At 44.8% G+C, this 24,235-nt stretch overlaps 1 pseudogene; it reads left to right on the top strand.

Annotated features, from left to right (window-relative positions):
• Positions 1–439: 439 nt before the first annotated feature.
• The window catches only part of LOC146783139 (GTPase IMAP family member 4-like), a 94,915-nt pseudogene continuing 71,119 nt past the window's right edge, over positions 440–24,235 (top strand).

The following is a 24,235-nucleotide window of genomic DNA, read 5'->3' on the forward strand; positions in this document are numbered from 1 at the left end:
GAGACAGATTCCTTTGTGTGGGCTCTGTATATGCCCCGGCGGGAGCTAAATGCCCTTTCTTTCTGCAGCTGAATAGCCTGCTTGTAGAGATTGGGGCATCTCAGTATCTCACATGGGGGGATTGGAACCTTACTCGAGACGCAGTGATGAACAGGACTGGCCCCCTGGACAAGGGGAATGAGGCAGACAGAGCACTGCTGGGAGATGTAGCCTCGAACCATGGCCTGGTGGACCATTGGCAACTTTGCCACCCGACATACAAGGAATATACTTTCATGTCCCCGGTGCACTAAACACTCTCCAGACTGGATTACGTTCTCATCTCCCAGTTAATGGTGACCCGGGTTGGCCACTACTGAATATTTGAAGCCGCCTTGTCCGACCAGTCTCCGGTCTTACTATCCCTTGACATGGGATTGGCCTCCCCGGACTGCAAACCATGGCGCCTGAACGTGCAAAGGTACTGCTCCCCCAGGGCAAATCTCAACTGAAAGCCCAAGTTTCCACCTACATTCTGGACAACAACAGCTTTGTGGCCTCCCATAGCGTGCTCTGGGTGGCCACGAAAGTGACCATATGTGGTCGACTCATGCGGTATGGGTCTGGGTAAGGTTATCTCTTCCCTGATTCACCACAAGCAGGTCGGCTTTGTGCCAGTACGATCTTAAAGGAACCATCACGCATCCTGGCTCACACCCTATGGTCTGCTTAAGACCTTCAGATCGATGCAGTGGCCCTTCCCTTAGATGCAGAAAAGGCATTCAACCGCATCGAGTGGGGATACCTTTTCGCCGCCATGAGAAGTTTTGACCTGGGGGACCAATTCATTGCTAAGGTTCAGCTGCTATATGACTGCTCGATGGCCCATGTCAACTGCGGGGGGTTCCTCTCTGACCCATTCCAGACCCAGAGGGTTGCCCAGCAGGGCTGCACACTCTCCCCCTATCCTATTCTACTTGGAGATGGAACCACCAGCCTCTGTCATCCGCCACTCATCGCATTTAGCGGGTGGGCCCATTGCAGGTGGCCTCTCCATAGTTGACCTCTACGCTGACGATGTTTTGCTTACCCTCAAAGATCTCCACTGCTCATTGATGGCAATACTGGAAGTCATTGATGACTTTGCGGCTTTGTCTGGATACAAAGTAAACTGGGTCAAGAGTGAGGCCCTCCCGCTCTCATTTGGCCCCACAAAGGTGGCTATCCATGGCTACCCTTTCCATTGGAAGCCATCCTGACTTAAATATCTGGGGATACTGGTGAACAGGGGTCTGGATGAGATGGTCAAGGATAGCCTGCACCCCTTGATAACTCAAATGAAGCTTGACTTATAGAAATGGTTCCCCCTGGGATTCTCTATGAGGGGTAGGGTGCAATCGGTTAGGATGGTAATACTGCAGCGCTTTACCTACACACTAGGCATGCTGCCTCTGGTGGTGCCTTTACTCATTTTACGTTCGATTGACTCCCAGATCCGGGTCCTTTATATGGGGCTCCATGCGACCCCGCCTAACCATGTCTACACACATGGCACATCGCTCCTATGGAGGCCTGGGCCTCCCATCTGTGGAGCACTATGTTCTTGCCCTCCAACTCTCCCAAATGGCATACTGGGTACCCCAGACCCCCCACAATGGACCCACACAGAACAGTTGCTCCTATCGAGGGGCGATGGTCTTGGCCTCCACTATAGGGACCGCACCCCTGCTCGTGACCGCCCCACCCTGTACTGCAAGCTACGCACAGGGGCTGACAAGGCGCTCATCGCCTACTGGGGGTGGACTCCCGATAGCACGACAATGCACCGCTTTGGGATAATTATAGTGTCCGCATTGACAGCAAGGCTCTCCATTGGACTAGTTGGATGGAGGCAGGCAGACACACCCTTGACCATATTCTACACGAAGGTGCCCTAAAACCCTACAACCATCTGAGGGAGCAGTTTGGCTTCCAACCACAACAGGTCTGGCAGATCCTTCTCCCATCGCGCCGCCAAGACCTGGAACACCCTCCCCCTCAACCTACGACAAATCGAAGACCTTCTAACCTGTTATGTTATGTTATGTTATGTTATGTTATGTTAGTTGCATTTTAATGCGCACAGCTGCTCCAGCGAAGGAGCGTCCTGGCGCAGGGAAAGGTAAACACAACACAACACTAGGTCCGGTAGCAGAAAGCAAACAATCAAAACCAGAAACAATTAAAACAGGAAGGTTTTCAGGGCCCTACGAAAAGACATTAAGTCATTCGAAAGGCGGATTTCCAAGGGGAGCGCATTCCAGAGGGTAGCGGCTTTCAGGAGACCTTCAGGAGACGACTCAAGACCTGGCTGTTCGACCAGTAGCAACAGCAACCCCACTCCCCACCCTCAACGCCTTGAAACCCTTGTGGGTATGTAGTGCGCTTTACAAATTATTTGATTGATTGATTGATTGATTGGCAGTATTTGTAGCTGCTGCACTGCCTGAGATGCTGTCTTGGCCCTCAGCCCTGGACTTTACCATCCTCACCAGTAGTGGATTACCTAGCTACGTGGGGTAGACTACGTGGGGTAGACCTTTCACATGGTCTTCGCAGCAAGTGGCAAGCCCGTTTACAGGTTACCTTTGAGGACGATGAATGGGCTGACATTTTGGAGGCCCTGGACAGGGGCACCCGGGAAGCTTGGTTGAAATTCTGCCTCTTCAAATCTCTTCACGAATGGCATTTGACCCTGACAAAACTGAACAGGGCTGGTCTACTCCCCCATATGAACTGCTGGAGGTGCCCCGACCTTCACTGCGATCTTACTCACATCTTTTGCAAATGCCCTTCAGTCCGGCCCTTCTGGTCTTATGTCAGCGACATTTTAGGAGCATCCATGCCACTCCAACTCCCCCCCACTCCTCCTGCCATCCTCATTCATGACACCAGAGACTTCCCAGATATCTCCCGCCCACAACGCCATCTTCTTCATACTGCCCTGGCCACAGCTAAAATCTGTACCCTTCACCATTAGAGGTTGCCCGTGCCCCCCTCGCAGGAGGACTGGATGGTGGCGATGATACAGACAGCCATCTTATTGCAGCATGCAGGACCAAACAGAGGTGTTTATACAGACATGGACACCCTTCCTGCGAGATACCTCCTGAAGTGGAAGATGTCACTTCTGTTGTCCCTTCCTCCTCCAGCTTTTCGTCCAGAGGAATGTGGCTGGCCTTCTAGAGGGCCAGGTGGGTGGACCCTGGTTATTCTCTCAGTACCCTTGTACTCGGACACTTTGGACATGACACCCATGTACCGCTGCGTCTCACCCCTAGACACAACCCTTGCCCCCGTACCCATCACTGCCCCCTCCCCATCCCCTCCTACACCCCACCCACCTTCCTTTATTTCTATCTCATTCCCCCTTCTTCCTTCTGCCCCTTCCTATCTAGATCATAAACCTCTCCCTCCCAGTCTCCTTCCCCCTCTCTCCCCTTCCCTACCCTCCCCCTCAGGACAGGGAGGCATGTGGTTACCCCCCTTCTTGTCTACGGTCACCGATTGTCCTGACCTCGTGCTCCCACATGCAGTCCCCTCCAGGAATCCCTCTCCAACCCTCATCAACCATTGTCAGATAGTATGACACCAATTGTTCTATTCTCTGTTATGATGTGCCTGTGTTGTGTAATTTCGTTCAATAAAAAATGATGACACAAAACTTTAAATGAAACTGTCAAAACTGTCAATATATATATTTTTTACATTTATTTCTTAATGTTCTTAGTACACGTTGAGTATATTAAAGTTTGTATGCCCTTGATAACAAAAGATAAAAGTGTTAAAAAAAGTACATGTCCAATATTTTAATTTCACAGCACACTGCTCTACGGGTTATCTAGGGCTTATGTCAGGGATGACTTACATGTAGTAAAAGGGAAGTTTAAGGCATGGCATGGGGCTATAAATGCCAAGTCAACATTTCAGTTTAAAACTGCATTTGGGCTGCAATGGCAGGCCTGGGACATGTTTTAAGGTGCAACTTAAGTGTGTGACACAACAAGCACTGCAGGCCCACTGGTAGCATTTCATTTACAGGCACTAGGTATATGGTATTGCACTCAACAAGGGACTTATAAGTAAATTAAATACACTAAATATGTATATGCCAATCAAACCATGTTTAGGATAGTAAGCACAAGCACTTTAGCACTGGTTAGGAGTGGTAAAGTGCACAGAGTCCTAAGGCAAACAAAAGCAATTTTCAGTAAAGAATGAAAAAAAGGACAGATCCTCATGTGTATTTTTTCTAAAACCTATTCTCTTAAAGCAGATTATTCTAAGCACTGCCACTTTTCTTTTCTGACATCGACATTTGCGCGGCTTTATAAATTCCCAAAAAGTTTATGTGTCAGGACGCGACAAAAGTGACACATCCCCTATGCAAAATCTTAGTAAATCAAAGCCCTTAATATATTGCTTTCAAACTCTTGCCCTCTATTTGTTTGTAACCTTTTTGAGTTTTTTCTTGGCTGCAAATATAATTGAATGCTTTTGTGTCCGAGACCCTGAATTATCCTTCACACTGACCACGAAGGGATACTTTGACAGCACATCTACCACCATAATATAATTTTTACACCGTTATTATCCACTGCATGGTCTTTGAAAGCGCTTTCAATTGCCGTCATGTAATGTGTAAGTGTCTTCTCCTGATAACTGACACCATAAAAGTTTTGTTTTTATGCCATTGTTGTGGATTTTACTCTTCTTGTTCAAGGCATCCATCCCTCCAAAGCTACCAACCCTCAGGGGGTTGCAATAAACACTTTTGAAAAGCTTCTGAGTCTAAAATACCCGATCACACCACTCTGCATTGTTTATCTTTTAGTTACATTTTTACTTATTATTTTATTTATCATGGACTTTAGATGCTGAAATGTTTTATTAAATCTCAAAGGCATATATTATTGAATGTTGTAGGAAATTGGGATTTTGTTGCAGTACCCCAGACACACACTTTTTGTCTGGTATCTGGTACAACTTTGACTGAGAGTGTATTGGGTTCCTGCTAACCAGGTCCCCAGCTCCAGTGTTCTTTCCCTAAACTGTACAATTTTTCCACAATTGGCACCCCTTTAGGATCCTTGTAAGTCTCTAGTAAGTGATGCCCTTGGTAAATAGGGCTTTGGAACCAAAGAAGGTCCTTAACGGTTGCAGCACAAACTGTGCCACCCTAAGGGACCCCTCACCAAGCAAATGCAGAATGCCATTGCAGCCTGTGTGCATTGGTGCAGAGTAAACCGAAAAGTTGACATGGGCCACACCTCTGTATGCCATGCCAGCAAACTACTACATGTGGTATAGGTAAGTGACCCCTTTGGCAGGCCTTACAGCCCAAAGACAGGGTGCAATATACCCATGTGTGGGCATATCTGCCTGAGTGGATGTGTCCCCGTGATATCTAAGTTCACCCTTAGATATTACGAGTCCACAGGAAAGCCATGACGAGCACATGGGCTGGACACTTTTGATTACGAGTTCCCCAGCTACATGATGGCTTCATTGTACCCCAAGGTGTTTGGTACCAAACACCTCGTATTAATTAATCCACACTGATGTAAGTGCAGGATTTATTCATAAATGCACAAAGAGGGCACCTTGGAGGTGCCCCTGAAAACCTACTTACTACTAGTCATAAGACTGATGCAACTACAGCAATGCATCAAAAACAGAGGCGATTCGTCAGTTTCGACTGACGCAAGTCGCCTAATGTGTGGGCATCCAAGTAATAATGTGTGAAAAGGTGAAAAACTCACCTTATACTCTATTACATAGGTCCTGGATGTCATACATACAAGTGGGCATAGTGTAGTTATGTGTACCATTATGCCCATGTGTGTGTGACATAATTCATCAATGGTGTATAATGTGTTATTTACTGGGTTACCTACCTTCTGTGTGATCTTACCTGTTGAGGGGATGTGACTTGATTGCAGATTACACTGTTTCAAGTCACTTCAGCTGGTCAAATTCTTTCGCAATAGACAATGTGTCATTCCTACGCCTTGGTTGGAGAAGGAATTTTGACACACTGCAAGCACATCAGCCTGCTTCCCAGCTATGCATCACTTTTCCAAAAAGTAATAAATATCACTGTGCCAGTTTTAAGGGGAATTTTACGTGGGAACACCTACCTTGCATATATGAATTTTGAAGCAACACAGCCGATTCCAATGAAAGAAAAAAATCAATGCAGAAGTGTTGCATCTGCCTATAAGGGACCCCTTGTAAGTATGGAGCAAAGACAGCACCTTACAAGGCTGGCACTTGTAATTGGGCACAGTACTCCCAGAAGTGTTCCATAGGGATTTATTAAAGTTATGGCGCACTGAGATTAAATTATGTTTAAAAATAACTTCTGTTGCTAACAATATTGTACATTCATTTAATGTTATCACATCTAATAAAGACTTGTAACGTTAAAAATATCAGGTGCTTCAAATGGTTTGCTGCTAAATGCCCTAGGGCTCACATAGTCTCTTGGAGGCAGCATAGACTGTTCCCAGACATCACAAATGGGTTCTAAATAGCTTGCCTCTTATAAGAGCATTCTAGAGGAATATAAGAGGACATTGAGAGAGGAAGCCTGGGAACAATTGATGACTGCTAGTTGTCTGAGAAATAGCTCTAAGTTTTGGGAAATTGTCAACCGTTCGATTTCCATACCCGAGGTGGAACCTGCCTTATTGTGCACTATTTTGCATGTGGATTGGATCCATCATTTTAAATCTATGTATGATGTGTCCAATCCCACATTTTTCAACAGTTTGACTGACTACTCTAATGTTCCCATAACTTTCGAATTAGATGATGTACGCAAAGATACTCAAGTGTTACCCTTCAATAAACCCCCAGCTCCTGATAGTCTCTGCTTGACATCTTCAAGTCCAACATTGAACTGTGGGCCGCACAGTTAACTTTATATTTAAATTAGGTTGTGAAATTCTCTATTCCTGAAGCCTGGTCTACTTCTGTGAATGTTCCCATTTTCAAAAAAGGCAATCACTCAAATCCCAAGTTTTATCGGTCTATTTCCTTCATTTGCTCCACAGCCAAGATCTTTTGTCGCAATTTAATGAATAGGCTTCTGGACTGGGCCACGGCTCAGAATGTGTTTTTCCCATATTCAGTATGGTTTCCAATCCAGCCTTGGACCATTCCACGAAGGTTTCAACCTGTATTTAATCACAGAAAAATCTACTACAGCAAAAAAAGGGGCCTACAGCTAGCATGCATGGATCTAAGCACAGCATTTGATAAGGTTAACCGGATAAATTAAACCCTCAGATGGTCTTTTTTTTTTGCGAGAACTTCGCTCTAATTTGTCAGCCTCGGGTAGATTTGGTGATAGGGGGAATGCATTAATCGAAGGGTCTGCCAGAGCTGTATTTAGGCCCAATTTTATTTACTTTATATGTAAATGGTTAGAAAAGTTGCATATTGAGGGTGGTAAGGACATGGACAAAATTGGTCCTCGTCCGACCCCTGTGCTGCTTTGTGCAGACAATGATGTCCTCATCTCGTGAACCGCTATTGGATTAGATCTCTTGCGTAATTGTTTGTGGAATTTATGGCCAACCTTGATTTAAGCATCAATTTTTCTAAGTCTCATGTGATGGTGATTGGTCCCAAGACCACCATGACCAGATCGTTTTGCATCAAAGGCAATCTCCTTCGTAGTGTTTCTGTATTTTCTAACCTTGAAGTCTTGTCTGTCCTGCTCTCCCTTGATAACGGCTGGAGGTCACATGTTCTCCAGGAGTATTGCTTCTGGGTTTGATTTTGCACCAGGGTAGGCCATAATTCATCATGGCCATGTTAAAAACCTATAAAGCAAAACGTATACCCATTGCTGCATATGGCTGCAACATTTGAGGGTTCACTAATGTGTCTTCCCTTGTAGTCCCAGAAAATAAGGGACATATTTTCAAGAAACGGCGTTAAAATTATCGCCGCTTTAGCGGCAGTAAACTGCTGCTAAAATGACGATAATGAGCTTGAGAATATGCTCTATGGAATTCCAATTGAAGCTCAGGGTAGATGTCCTTCCCATCTAACATGGGCTTCAATTGGAATTCCATAGAGCATATTATCAAGCCCATTATCGCCGTTTTAGCGGCGGTTTTCTTCCGCTAAAGCGGCGATAATTTTATCGCCTGTCTTGATAATATGCCCCAAAGCATCTCTGGATCTCATTTTCGGTTTAGCCCTTCAAACACTTTAATCGTCTAGTTTTAAAAGATTGCTTGGCTATTCATGGAGCGACCAGCATTCCGTGGCTAAGTTTTATCAGAAAAAGCTTTTTTGAGATAGGCCGGCCGGATATTTACCATCACCCAAAGATTATTGTCCTGGACGATGTTACTTGGGCCAAAGGGGCCTCAAGATTTGGAGGGAATCTCAGGGAGCTTTATCATTTAGGGAAAAAACTACTGTAATATATTTCCCACCGCTCCTACACACTCCTTCTTTTGAATGATATCTTTTATTTGCCATGCCCAATCACCACCAATTTCTATTGACACGTTCTAGACTAAATTTAATACATCAAGGCAGTTCATTTGGCCCCATACTTACCCCCTGCAGTTGTGATAATTGCTCATCTCAGGACATGTTGCACTTTATTATATGTTGCACTTAAAAGTTTACGAAAATATTTTATCGTACCTCTTTTTGCTGATAAGTATTTCGCACAAGTTTGACCTGCTTTTTTTATTTAATGGTGCTACCAGATGAATTTACATGTTTTAACTTGACCTGCTTTTTATCAGACACTGTTTGCTTGCGAAAGACTGTATTTACTTTTTAACATGGTTTATGCACCTTTTATCTGGCGCTTTTTAGAAATTCCCTGTTTTAAATTCTCTAATTTAAAGTATTTACATAGGTGCTCTTTTGTGGTATTTGAAAAATAGAATACAAATGTTGACTGACTGAATGTTCTAGGCTAGTTGTTCAACAAAAAAGGCAAAAAGAACAGGAGAAAGGGATCAGCCTTGCCTTGTTCCACACTGAACCTAAAACGCCCCAATTTCAGTCAATCGGAATGGTAGAGCGCGGCTGCTTTATCCATGATGGTCTAGAGGTTCTGTGGGATCGTGCTGCTGGATCACGCTTCCTCTTCTCCTATTGGTTGAACATCCAGGTCTTGAGGTCCTTCATGGAGTGCTAGAACGATGGTGAGGGTCTGAGGAGCAGGGGAAGGGTGCTCATGGTCTGAGCTGGCGGATGCAATTTGTGGCTGCTAGGTAGAGGGATTCTAAGCGGAATTTCCTGGTATGTTGGTGGAAGTTCAATTTATTGTTGAGGTATGCCGGCTCTTCATTGTGAAGTGCCTTGCAAGCGTGGGTGAGCAGCTTGAACTAGCATCTCTTCACAACTGGTAGCCACATCAACAACCAATCGAGATATAGACTTTATTTGATTTAATATTAAAAATCATAAAAGTATACCAGCCATCTAGGTTCATACATGAAAAAGAGGATGCCTCAAACAATATAATAAAACTTGGTACCAAAAATATAATCAATTAGGTGTGTACAAATAATGAGGTCAATAGATAAAAATGTGACATCAACAACCAATCAATTGAATCTCGAGCCAATAAGTGCAATGTGCAGAGTATTACATGCAGAGAATTTGTGGCACACATATGCTGGTAGATCAGAGCTTTTGTACTAGGCTCCCGTTGTAAACATCAGCTAATGAAAAAGACCCAGTTACAGCTTACAGTCTGGGTCAGTAAGCGTCGACGGAAACTAGACATCCCCAATTACAAATTTGGTTCAATACAGAATGTTGGCTTGACCATGACATACTGGCGGACAGATTGCTTGGTTAGTGCTGAGGCCTCTCTTTCTGCTGCTGTTCTGAGCAAGTCCTCCTTCAGCCACACCAGACCTTTTTAGGTCTCGCCTAGACAGTGCTTGCACTGTCTCTCCGAGACATGCAGTATACACTTTAGTGGGGAAGCTTCTTGGAAGCTCCGCCCACTGGCTTAGGTCAGTAAATGCTGCTCTCCGATTTGTTTACGGCTTGGTAGTCCCGCCTCATGACGATTATGTCGTCATTGGTAACCTTCCAAGGCTACTGCCCCCTTTACTCACCGCACTTTCTTCTGGCGCCCAGCCTAATCACAACGGTGCGCACGGTCTGTAAGCGCTCCCCCTGCATGTTCGCGCATGCCCATCAAGCCGCATCGGCATGTTTTCACTCCGGGAAACAGTGGACTTGTATAGATATATATAGCGCAAACTCTCAAACTCGAGCCGAAGGTATTGAAGTGCTTTACATAAGCACCGATTACATTACGCAATGACACATTCAGGCACTGGGAGATAAAGTGATTTGCTGAAAATCACACAATGTGGACAGACCCCGAGGCTCGAACCCTGGTCTCCAGCACCAAATACGGCAAATTAGCCATCAGACCACAGCCGCTCACTTTGTCTAACGGGAGTGAAAAGGAATATAGCCAAAAACAACATAAAAGAAAGCACCACTGAACCTCTCTGTCTGCTTGGATTTAAATCGTTTCCAAGTTAAGTAAAAAATGTTTTTGTCTAATAATAACGATTTTGTATTCTTTTCATACACATGTGTTTGTTTAATTTTAACAGTCATCGCATTAACGATGGTTCATAAGAAAATGCAAGCCGCATCGGCGTGTTTTCACTCGGGGAAACAGTGGACTTGTATAGATATATAGCGCAAACTCGCAAACTAGAACTGAAGGTATTGAAGTGCTTTACATGAGCACTCATTACATTACGTAATGACACATTCAGGCACTGGTAGATAAAGGGATTTGCTCGAACCCTGGTCTCCAGCGCTAAAGTCGGCAAATTAGCCATCAGACCACATCCGCTCACTTTATCTAACGGGAGTGAAAAGGAATATAGCCAAAAACAACATAAAAGAAAGCACCACTGAACCTCTGTCCGCTTGGATTTAAATCGTTTCCAAGTTAAGTAAAAAAAAAAAAAATTCTAATTATGACGATTTTGTATTCTTTTCATACACATGTTTGAATTGAAAATTAATAAACCCTTGCGACTTACTTTTAGAACTAAATTGTTTAATTTTAACAGTCATCACGTTAATGATGCATCATAGGAAAATGCATTACTTTTTCGAATCAAACTACGTATCTATACATTCTATGCAAATTAGTTTTCTAGGAGGCATTCCCATATCAACATGTCCGCCGGATTCCATTGACTACATCGATGACTCCCTTGTCCTTTTTCTATGCCGTTGAACTTTTCCTTGTTTAACATGGTTACAGGCATATCTGTTGACAGTTTGAGGAATGCAGCCTTTGGTTCAGCTGCACTAAATAATACCGAGATGTGCTTAGGGGCACATGGCTCACTTGACTTAGCTGCCTTTTGATATCGTAGTTAACCGAGATGGAGGGAGGTGGGTGGACAGTGCTCTCTGCACCAAGCTGTACGTGGTAGCCACTGCTGCTACATAAATCTTGATGAACAAGATATGTTGCTTTGTATTTGTGGTATAAAAATAACTATGTATATAAAAAAATATGTTCCTTGCTGCTGGGTATGCTTTAAAATGATAATCGCTGCCCATGAATGTTGAGCTACCTAATTGATTGACTATCTTATTTTAGCACTAACGTGTTGCACTGCTGTTCAGCTTGCACTTTCCCTGCGCGCATCAGTTGGCTGAGCAGTGACCTTTAATGAGTTCACGTGAGTGCACTTATTGCTGTAACAGCAGATGTTGAAATGGAAGACAGGATAAGCTGAAGTTGAATAAACAGCTGCACTTCATTTATCCCGAACGTGATTACATCATATTGGCACAGGCTGTGGAATACTACAAGCGTCTTCCCGCCTGCTCACGACCGAAGATATCTTTAGTGTTGGGGGAATCTGTGAGACTCTTTGAAGGCTATCAATCATCACCTAACTGATGGCTTCTGTTATTTCTGCCATTATTTATCTTCCCTGTAACGATAATGTATTTTGTCACACGCCATTGATCGTGTCTCCATTCGTAGGTTTTGAATGTAATGGATAAGGTGGGAATGTATCATAAAAAAAAGTCTGAAGTCATTCTTAAATAGATGGGAAAATACACTGGGCAAAGTTGGAAGTTGTAAACAATAACAAGCATTTACAATGCATTAGGTCTCGCATTTAGGCATTTTTAAGCTACTGATATTACAAATAACTATGCTTTTTTTTCCTTCCTTTTTTAAAACATAAATAAAAGGCATTGTTATTTACAATGCCAAAAGCTTAAACTTGTTAAGGGGTGCTAGCACTGGCATAATCACCTGTTCTGCCTCTCTCTACGAGAGTTTTTTAAAACTGTTGATATTGCCCATGCGCTCTCAACAACTGGCAGAGATTCATTATCTGAAAGGCTGCGCTTGTTAAACTTGAGCACAGCCGTTATTTCACCTTCAGCTAGCTTTTGGCAGAGTGTATGCATGGTTATCATTGCTGTGGGTCACACTTACTTGCTAATCACAGCTTGTCTGTTGGTGTGCCTTCGCTCACAGGCATAGCTTGAGTTAAACCTTTATGCTGGTCACTGCCTAGAGTTTCCTGTCGTCCTGTTTTCTTTCTTTCAGTGAATGTATAGAGATCAGTTGGTAGTTTCCTGCTTGTACGCTGCACTGTTTTAAAAAAAATAAAACTACTACCCGCATCCCACTGTACCCGCTTCGTTTGTTGGAATCGTATATTTCTTCAATGCTCATGAGCGGCTACCGTGGTGGTGGTTGAAATCCACTGAATATGGTGAGATATATGTGTGCGTGTATCTCAATGTAGAGGCTCCATGTTTTTATGCATTTCATACCTTGCCACATAATTCCAATCTGCCCTAATTTTACTCAACGCCACACACTTCCACTTCCCATAATTCAACTCTATACATTTCCATTCCACACCACATAATTAGACAACAAACCACATATTTCAACTCAACAACACAATTATGCAACACACCATATACGTCCAATTAACAACACAGAATTCCACATCATGATACAAAATTTAACATCACACCACATAGTTAAACTCCACAACACAAAATGCAATTCCACATAATTACTCTCACACACAATCCCACTCCACATAATTCCAGTACAGTCAATACCACATAATTACTATCCACATTTTTCCACTACACACCATATCACATAATTCCACTACACAAATCCACTCCACACATTCCACCATACACAATTCCACAACTAACAATTCCAATCCGACCCACAGAATTCCACTGCACAGCACATACATCCACTCCAATCCAAAACACATATGAAAAAGACATTGTGATTTACATCGCCAATACCTCTAACTCTCACAAATGCGAGACCAATTTGCATTGCAAATGCTTGTTTGATAATGCGGTCAGGATCCAGATAGAGTTCCGTGCTGCCAAGGTCCTTAAGATTAGTCTTTGTGTAGCGCAACCATGGGATGTACAACATATTGTCCAGACCATGCAGTCCCCGATAATGTGCCTGATTAACAATAACTCTTCCTTCACCCATATTGAGAACCACAGTAAGAGGGGCGTCACAGTATAAAATCCGAGAGAGAGCCCATGCCCATCTCCTCATGAGAATTCAATGAGGAAGTACAATGACCTCTCATAAAGGCATTTTCCACCACCTGGAGTGGGGCAATTGTGGCATATCCCCAGATTTCACAGCCAAAACTGACATCCGGGATACACTTAGCTTTGTATATATCGAGAAGAATCTTTATTGGCTTTTGCCCCAACTGCCGTGCAAAATCCCAAAGGCTAAAAAAAGCCATCTTTAAATTGACTGTGTCCCTCTTCATCAAGGAATGCCAACTAAAGCCTGAATCTGCTAGAAATCCCAGGTAGGAACAATTACCCACTTTACTGAAACTGTGGATGCTGGCTGAGGACCCATAGGATCTAGTGGTCTTCGAGCTAACAACCATAATGTGTGACTTTTTTACGTATTTTGCCAGGTCCATGCTATCCATAACATAAATAAAATGATCTAAAAGGCGCTTGAGACTCTTTACAATGAATGCAATTAAAACCGTGTCATCTACGTCTAAAAAATCAGGGAGCAATCTGCCACCCACCTTCAGGACATCTCACCCATGCTCACATAAAACCGTTTCCAAACGATTAATATTCAGAATAAAAATAAAAGGAGACAAGACGCAGCCTTGGCACATTCCTCTATTTAATGTCAAAGTGTTGCATGCATTCTCCAGAGGGTCTGTAACTTACAGATGCTGGCGTGGAGATCCCTCAGAAGACCAAGAAGAGCCGGGTCGAACCCCATGGAACCCAGTTCATCCCAGAGCTTCGATATTTTCACCCTATCAAAAGCTGAGCTGAGATCCTTGAAGGCCATATACATTGCGCCTCCCTTGGCCCTGGTGTGTTTATTATCTAACAGAAGTAAATTCAGGTTCTGCTTCACCGAGCCTCTGCCCGCCCTTAGCCCGTAGTGGATGTCCGAGAAAATGTTGGGCTCATTGTTGTGCTCAATCAGTGAGTCCCTCAAGGATCACCCTCACCAGAATTTTAATCTCTGCGTCTACTAGATAGATCGGCTTGTAACAAGAAGGATCCACTCTATCCCCGGACGCAATCACTGAGTGGTGCTTACACTTAGCAGATTTAAGGTGTTGGGTTAGAATAGGTGCCCACAGATACATCCGGGACTGAAACAGATCCCGGCACCGCATATAGACTGGGGACCTTACCCACTGGTAGGGAAAGAATAGCATACTTAACTTCCTCACAGAGTATCACTGGCCTTATGGCCCCTGGAAACACAATTCACTGAGGACCACCCATGGTCACAGTCATATAAAGACAAAAAGGGATCATACCAGGCCTGTGATGGATCCATAAGGGTCTGATGTGAGCCCAGCTCTGTGCTAAAAAATGACTCACCCCCCTCCAGAAGGCAGCGCTGTCCCACTGGATGCTTGCCACCAACAGGTCCTCCCACACCTCTGATAGAGCGCCAGGAGATTCTGAGATTTGTAGGGGTGCATTATATTCACTGTTAGTTGTCACCCGCATATAATCAATGTATATTCAGATGAGTCGCAAGAAATGTATCAGCTATATTGTTTAACATAGAAGTTTTAGAGATGTGAGAACGTTTTTGTGAATGTATTTAGTAATTGCATGTTGATTAGTTTTCGTGCAATGCAATGTATTAGGTTAAACGTGTGCCATGTTAAAATTACTCATGTAGGTTACTTATTCACGTATATGAAAATAAGGAACTAATGCTTAGAGTGTGATTTAATAGCATGTCTAACGGTGTAAAGGCCTGAATGCATATACAGTTAAAGAGAAAGGCCTGTTCATTTTCTTATGTCAGCTAAACGTTGTAGGCCGAAAATTATTTCCCTTGGTAAAGGGTTTGGGTTGCAGGGAAATATAAAATCTTTGAAACGTGAAATGTTTTTCCATTCCCATGTTCTCATTGCAGGTGCAAGGACATTTGGTTTGTTAGCAAGAATAAGTCTTTGTTCTAAGAGTTGAGATACGGGGAGTGCCAGACAGGGGAGTATTTTGGAATGTGCAATTGTAACTCCTAGTGCGGAAGGTGCCTGGGACTCAAGGCCAAGCTAACGGACGATGGAGGATGGACAGCTCTGGATGGAAAAATACTGGAAGAAGACCTGGATGAGGAGGTGTGCCGAAGGGCGTGTTCTATGATTTGGAGTTTTGTATTAGGGATAGTGCCCCGTGGGTTGAGCAGAGGAGATTTAGGCGAGGAGCTAGAAGGAGCACTATAGATTGAGCTCTCACTAAGTGAGGACTTATTAGGAAGTTTCACTCCTGACACCTTTTCACGGTTTCTTTGGGTTTAAGGGAATGCTAAGTAGGGATGTCATTTAGAATAGAGTAGGGACAGAAATGCTTTTAATTAATGATTCCTAATATTGATATTGGTGTAGTGATTATTTACCTGATGCTTTTAGAAGCTGTACTTCTGATTATATTTAGTCGAATGCGGATTCTTCGTAGGGTAGCATTTGTGTTAGTACCCATTTATTTGTTGTGCCTAGTGCTAAGGTGCCTTTATATCCAGATGTTTTTGTTGATAATAAAATCCCGAAAGCATTAGATTCTCATTCTCAAATCTTTAATGATGTCAAATTGCGGCAGATATATCCTGATAATTGTGTTTGCTCCCTCCACACTATTGGGCAAGTAAAAAGATCCAGTCGACCTAAGTGGGTCCTTGTAGATAATTAGAGAACAAGAATTGGGCCCTATCAGTTGGTAGCAGAGACGGATGGTTACTTCCGATAGAGAGGGACGATTTAGACTAGGATAAGTGATCCTTGAGACCCATAGATGTTAAGTGATGGTGAATCATCAGATGGTGAGCAGCAGACGACGGCGGATGATGGACATTGACGGCGAGTAGCAGTGCGGCAGGAAGCAGCAGTTCGAGGAGTGAGTATGAATAGGGTGAGATGTTGTAGATTGCGGTGTTGACTTGTTGTGTGATGTCTTGCGGAGTTGGTGTGAATGTTGAGTGATTGTGAGATCAGGCTGTGAGTGCGCGCAGCCCGGGAAAGTCTTAGGTTCGACGAGTAGCTTAAGCGATTGTGGTGTAGAAGACACCCGTGGTAGATTTTGTTGACCACCCAAAGGAGATCGTGAGGTACCATCGATCACCTGGACCGAGATAGGGGGAGCGAATGTGTGAGTGCATGACAACCCGACGCTGGTCGTGTGTTGTTGCATGTGGATTTGAGTATCTGTAACCTATCAGAGGCGATTTGTCTGGCCGGACGGGGACAGACAGTTGCCAACCGAGGTCGACAACTTCGAAAGACTGTGGACGGACAGTCAGAGGCTGTAGACAGACAGCCAGAGAAGTAACTTGTTTGGGACAAACGGTTATTTCAGCGTGTGAATGGGACGAATGCAGGGGTGAGACGTAAGTGGAAAGAAGGGAAACTGCTGCGAACGGAGAGAAGGTGACATCAGAGAGTGTCGCGCTGTGATAGGTTGGTTGGAGTTAGTCGCGCTGTTATTGGAGGGCTTGATATCAAGAAGCAAGCATTGTGTGAGATTGAATTTTGGCCATCATGAAGTGTTTTAAGGTTTTTCGAGAACTGTGTAGAGGTGACAAACATGTAGTTTCTCGTGGGGGAGAAGGATCCCCTCCTGAGGATACTCCAGCACATTACATGGCAAGAAATGGGGGATTGCATACGATAATTTGGCTTGAAAATTGGCATAAAATGACCCAAAATGAAGGAGAATTAGCTTTGCCGAGATATGGTTTGTTTAGATTAGAAGTGTTGTACCAGTTGAAGTCTGTGATGGCGGCTTTAAGACCTTTGCCAAGACCAACACAATTTGAAGCATTGCATGCGTGGATTAGAGCATCGCATAGTAGGAAAAGAGATAGGAACCAGGAAAGGGTACAAAAGTCGATTAAGGCGTTCCAGGATGCCAGATGGGATGCAGAATTGAAAAGATGGAGAGCACAGGCAATAGAGGGACATAGACTGTATCTCTTATTGGTCAAAATAGATGAGATAAAGGAAAAGAGAGCAAACGATGAGGATGATAGTGAATCTGAAGATAGCCTATTGGAGAGGTTATTATCTGAGAGACCACCTCCGTATAACCCAGATGTCCCAGAAGAGAGGTCAGCTCAGACGGAAGGTACTAGGGGAGAACCAATCCAATCAGACGTGAGAGTAGAAGGAAAGATCTCGACAGGAGCCGAGGGTACAAGGAGCCAGTCGGTGGCTAGCGTAAAGGTTGAGAGAGATGTGAGGTTACCGGATGCTCTAAAGGTACCGGTCACTATTGGACCTATTGTTTCGGTTTACAACCCAGATCCAGAGAGGATTGCGAGCTCAGTGCAGACAACTGAGGGGGTAAGAAGAGTGACTGAGGGAAGTGGGTTAGTGGGTGGAATGGACAAAACTCCCAAGCCTATAGAATGGAGTACACCATTGCCAGCCACGGCAGACTCATCTAGGGGACAGGGAGAACAGAGACCAGAGAGGCCGAGGTCTCTGGCGGAGTCGAGATCGGATTTGCGATCATGGATACCACCAGTGAGGAACCAAAGCCAGAGTGTGATGGCAGCAGAGAATGAACGAGCCACTTTAGTGAATCGTTCTGTTCCTATGCGCATGTCAGAAGAGAGTAGGTCACAGGAACGAGAATGTGAGTACAATGATAGAGATGGGGTAGTTTGCCGAGAAGTGCTGAGAGGAGCCCTGAAAGGGGGGATGATAGATGTAGTAAGATTAAAGGCGGAGGTGGATGAGATAATAAGTGGAAACTTACCCCTTGAGAGAGTGTTAATGTACGAACAAGATGAATTACTCTTTGTAGCGAAGGATGTGACTCGCAAAGCACGAACTGCTTATGAAAAATTGTCAGAGTTGGCCAAGCGGTATGATGTGGATCTGTCTAAGACTAAATCATTGCAAGGAAGTCATAGGTTGCAGTACAGTGACCAGGAACTGGAGGAGAAAAGAGTTATGGGATTGAGGACCCATATCAAAGATCTGATCATAGCCATGCGTGCATGGATTATGCTTGATAAATGGGAAGAAAGATGGTCCAAGAAGAAAAGCTCTAGGAGAGCCATGGGAGAGACCCCACCTCCGGGTGGAGGGGTGACGGAGATAGGGAATTACCCTCTAAGGGAAGTACAGAATGGAGGATATATGCATGTACCCTGCAGCAGGGGTGATTTGGCAGCTTTCACAAATGATTTTCCCCGGCTTAGGGAGAAGCCTGTGGAGTGGTATAAGCAGGTTGTTCACTTTGTTAAGATCTGAAATGTATTGTGGATTGATCTGAATACTTTATTTGATATTGTGGTCCCGGGAGATTTGTGGTCGGCATACAAAATTGCTGTTGAGTGGCCGACTTCAGAGCCTGATAGGAACCCGATTTCAAATGGTCCGTCGCCAATAGTGATGAAGAAGTTTGAACAAGTGTTTACTTGGCTGAAGTCGAGAATCTCACCACAAGACATTGATTGGGTGAAGATAGACAGGACAGTGCAAGAACCTAAGGAGACTGTACATGAATTCTATGAGAGACCCCTGCAGGCTTTTAAGCAGTATAGTGGCCTAGATGCGTTAGATACGAAAGATATGGGGCAGTTTGTTTCAAAGTTTGTGTTGGGATTGAGGCTAGAGGTTAGTCTCATGATACAGCAGCATTTGATTTGTTGGCAGAATAAGCCTGTAGATGAGATTTTACGGTACGCCAGATATTGCACCGATGAGATTGAATCCAAACACAGGCAGTTGAAAGATAACTTGATGCTCGTTCAGATGCAAACAGCTCAGGGACAGCCTAATGGGGGAATGTTGGGAAGGAGACAGGGAAATAATCAAGGGGGAAACCAGAATGGACAAGGGCAGGGAAGGCCAAGGCCAATAGACCCTGAGACAGGCATGGATGTGGCGACATTGAAAAAGACTACAGCATGTCATCAGTGTCACCAGATTGGACACTGGAGACGCGAGTGTCCTCTCAACCCATGGAATCAGATACAGCAGGAAGGAGAAATAGTTCAGGTCCCTGTGGCGGAGGGGGTCCCTACAGTGACAAGACCTAAAATGTCTAAAGGGGGGACAGGTGTACCGCAGGTGCAGGTTCCTCTGCCACGCAGAATACAGAATGTACAGCAGGGAGCTCGGACCTATTTGCAGATGCCAATGTTCGAAGTGAGTGAGGAAAATGACTCAGACCCATTGGCATGACCATGTTCAAGGGGAGATAAGGATTGCATGCTTAGAGCCATCTTAGAGGTAGATCAGAAGGGACCCTTTGTGGAAGCAGATCTTGACGGTCACCCTACAACCTTCTTGGTTGATACGGGGGCTACCAGATCGACTGTAAGATCTGCAGTGGTTCCAGATCTACCCCTTTCTGGACAATGTATCCAGGTTGTCGGTGTGGCAAATAAGAAATTGATTAGTCCACTGACGGAGCCAATCCCAATAAAGATAGGAAATTTCAGCAATCGACACCAGTTCGTGGTGTGCGATTCTAGTCCGGTTTTCCTATTAGGGAGAGATCTATTGTGCAAGCTCAACTGCACAATCTACTGTACCCCGAAAGGAGTGGAGGTGCAGACGAGAGATGATGATGCGACCTTTAAGGTTGCAAATCAGCGTGTGGGTGTGGAAATGTACCCAGCATTGACGGTGGAGGAACTTCCACATGACCTGAGGGATTCAGTGTCTATTGATGTATGGGACCTCAGTGGTGAGGAGATTGGCCTAGTCAAGGGAGTAGACCCAGTGAAAATCCAGATTAAGCCAAACGTAGAGTTCCCGAGGACGCCCCAGTATAAGTTATCTCCTGAAACTGTCGTAGGGATCAAACATGTAATTGAGTCCATGATCAAGCAGAGAATACTAAAGGAGATTATGGGTAGCCCATGCAATTCGCCTATCATGTGACTACAGAAACCGAGTGGAAAATTCAGGATCGTGCAGGATTTGCGAAAAATAAATGAGATAGTTGTTCCATGTTGTCCAGTGGTACCGAATCCATCTGTGATCCTGTTTCAGATCCCATGTGAAGCTGAATGGTTCACAGTGATCGACTTGTGTCAAGCCTTTTTCTTGATTCCTCTACATGAGGATAGCCGATTTCTTTTTGCATTCCGGTTGGAAAATCGTGTGTTAACATGGTGTCGTATCCCACAGGGGTATACAGAGAGCCCGTCTATTTTTAATCAGATCTTGAAGAAAAATCTCGAAGGTCTTGGGTTGCCACAGAACTCTGTTTTAGTGCAATACATTGATGATCTGCTTGTTGCGTCAGAGACGGAAGACGCTTGCAGGATTGATACCGTTGCTCAGTTGAATTACCTGGCGGAGAATGGTCACAAAGTGTCCCCAAACAAATTGCAATACTGTTTGAGTGAGGTACAGTATTTGGGTCACCGAATTGAAAAAGGCAGGAGAAAAGTGTCTCCAGATCGCATTGATGCTATCTTGAGAATGACAGTTCCCTCAATTCAGAGAGAAGTCAGAATGTTTTTGGGAATGGTGGGCTAATGTCGCCAATGGATTCAAAACTTTTCCTTTGAAGCGAAGCCTTTACAGCGGCTGACGCACAAGGATGTGAGTGATCCGGTACCATGGGACGACGACTGTTTAAGGTCATGTTTGAGGCTGAGAGAAGCTTTATGTAGCGCTCCAGCTTTGGGAATGCCAGATTATAACAAGGCATTCGCATTATTCTGCTGCGAGAGGGAAGGTTGCACATTAGCAGTGTTGACTCAGAGTCATGGAGGTGTCCGTAGACCAGTTGCTTATTTTTCAGCTACTTTAGATCCAGTAGCTTCTGCGTTGCCCGGAAGTCTCCGATCCGTTGCTGCAACAGGTGTCAGTATCGAAAGATGTGAGAGCATTGTGATGGGTCATCCGCTTACTGTGCATGTGCCACATTCTTTTGAGCTGTTGATGACCAGGACTAAAACACAGCACCTCACGAATAATAGGTTGACTTGTTATGAACAAGTCATCCTTGCTGCAGACAACGTGACGCTGAAGAGGTGTTCTGTTTTAAATCCTGCCACACTTTTGCCTATCCCAAATATAGACGAGGATGAAGATTGTGAGGACCATGATTGTCTTGATGTGACTGAACTGTGCACCAAACCGAGACCTGACATTGTCGATGAGCCGCTTCCAGTCTCAGATGAGATTTTCTTTGTGGACAGTTCATGTTTAAGAGATAGTGTTGGTCGACTGAAAGAAGCGTTTGCTCTGTGTACCATCACAGGAGTGGTTGAAGCCGCTTGTTTAGAAGGAGTATACTCCGCACAGGTGGCCGAGCTTATTGCTTTGACCCGTGCCTGTTTGGCCGCTGATAAGATCCGTGTAACGATTTATACGGATAGTCAGTATGGGTTTGGTGTCGTTCATGACTTCGGACAGCTATGGTCACAGAGAGCGTTTATGACATCTTCTGGTTCACCTATCAGAAATGGGAATTATGTGAGACAATTGTTGGAAGCATTGCAAGGCCCAGATGAAATTGGAGTTGTTAAGTGTTCTGCACACACTAAAGGAAACGATTTTGTGTCATTGGGTAACAACTACGCCGATGGAAGTGCTCGATTTTGTGCATAACAGGGATGTATATTCACTGAGAGACATGTTGAGGAAAGCCAAGAGAGAACAGATTTCAATGTGATGTTAGCTATGGCTGACTCATGGGAAGAATTGAAACAGTTGCAAGATGAGGTTTCTGATCAGGAGGGAGATGTGGATGTATGGGTTTCGAATGATGGATGAGCTGTGTTACCGGAATGTCTGCTGAATCCGATGGCGAGATTGATACATGGTGCTGTACACCTTGGTAGAGACGCGATGATGCGAGTGTTTCCCCAAACATGGTACAATCCGAAGTTTCGTACAGTAGCTGAAGCAGTGTGTCAGAGGGTTGTCACGTGTCAACAGATGAATGTAGGAAAGAGGACAGCTGTGAAACTGAGTCACATAGGAAGGTCAGGTGGACCTTTCAACAGAATGCAACTGGATTTCATTGAAATGCTAAAGTGTAATGGGTTGAGGTACATATTAGTTGTAGTATGTGTCTTTTCTAGGTGGGTGGAGGCTTACCCGACACGTAGGTGCGACACACTCACCGTAGCCAAGTTACTACTGAGAGAACTTATCCCGAGGTACGGTTTCCCGACCTCTTTTGAATCAGACAGAGTAACGCATTTCCATAGTGAGATCATGAAATTGCTTTGTGCTGCCGTGAATGTAGACCAAAGGTTGCACTGCAGTTACCGACCAGAGGCTTCTGGGATTGTGGAACAAGTTAATGGGACTTTGAAAGCCTGAATGGCGAAGGTGTGTTCTTCGACATCCTTGAAATGGCCAGATGCATTGCCTTTGGTTCTCATGAGTCTCCGTAGTGTGCCTGATAGGAGGACTGGATTGTCACCCCATGAAATTCTTATGGGAAGAGCGATGCGCTTGCCAGCAATACCTGCTACTGCTTTGATTAACATCATTGATGATTTGATTCTCGACTACTGTAAAGGCCTGGCTGATGTGGTCCGTTCTGTGTCCCAGCAGGTGCAGGCAGCAGCTGTTCCAGCCGCAGGTGACCTGTGCCACGACTTGTGCCCAGGGGACTGGGTACTAGTGCGCAAGCACGTGAGGAAGAGTTGCTTGGATGCCCGGTGGCGCGGGCCATACCAGATAATTTTGGTCACAAATACAGCAGTAAAGTGTGTGGGATTGCCGAACTGGGTGCATGCCTCTCATACCCGTAGAGTTCCAGCACCCTTGGAAGAAACAGCCCCTCTTGTGAATGAAAACCCAGCTGAGGTGGCAGAGCCATCTGAGAGGGCAAGTCAAGCTGTAGGGGTTGCTGACGCAGCTGGTTGTGCACTAGACCAAGCCGAAAGGGGATGTGAGAGTAACCCTGAAACGGACTCAGAGGAAAAAGGAAGAGTTGCAGTGGGCTGTACTGAGTCAAATTCTGCCGTAGAAGAGAGCAGTGCACAGGGTACCGGAAGGGAGAGCGGAGGTGCCACAGAAGCAGAAAGGGTTTGGCCCGCGAGTCAGAGACGGGTAAACTTGCGATTGGCACCCAGAAGAGATCTTGCCCCAGATCGAACCCAAGGTGCTCTGAGAAGATCGAGGAGAACAAGAGTGCCGTGTCAAAAGTATGCCTCACCAGAGTGGGCATACGTAGTGACTGATGCCAGGTTTACTGAGCACGGGAAGGCTGAGATCGATCACACTGGTCAGCAGGTCTCCGAATCCGAGAGTGGAAGTGCTGCTGAAGATTCCAGGGCTGGAGATCGAAGGAATATTGACCATCAATATTCCGAGTCCTCCGCTTCTGAGTAACGTCCGTGGTCTGATCCTGGACACACTGGATTTCCCGACCTTTGCTGTCATACCAGCTCCCCAAGAACTGAAAACCCTCAAACTTGAAATCTTGCAGGGGGTCCTAGAGCTGTTGGGACCGGCAGTTATTTTGGACTGATGGTGAACTTTTATTGTATATAAGCTTGAAAAGAAGATAACCGAGGCCCGAGTGGAAGAAGAATAAATTTATGGACTTTCCGTTGGAGAAACGAAAGGCCTAGGAAAGTCTTTTCTGATCGAGATATATATAAGGAACTGAAATTTGTTAGGGGTTTCCCAGCTTCAAGAGGACAGCTGAATTG

This window comes from Triturus cristatus, chromosome 11, assembly GCF_964204655.1.
Source record: "Triturus cristatus chromosome 11, aTriCri1.1, whole genome shotgun sequence".
Taxonomy (NCBI): Eukaryota; Metazoa; Chordata; class Amphibia; order Caudata; family Salamandridae; genus Triturus; species Triturus cristatus.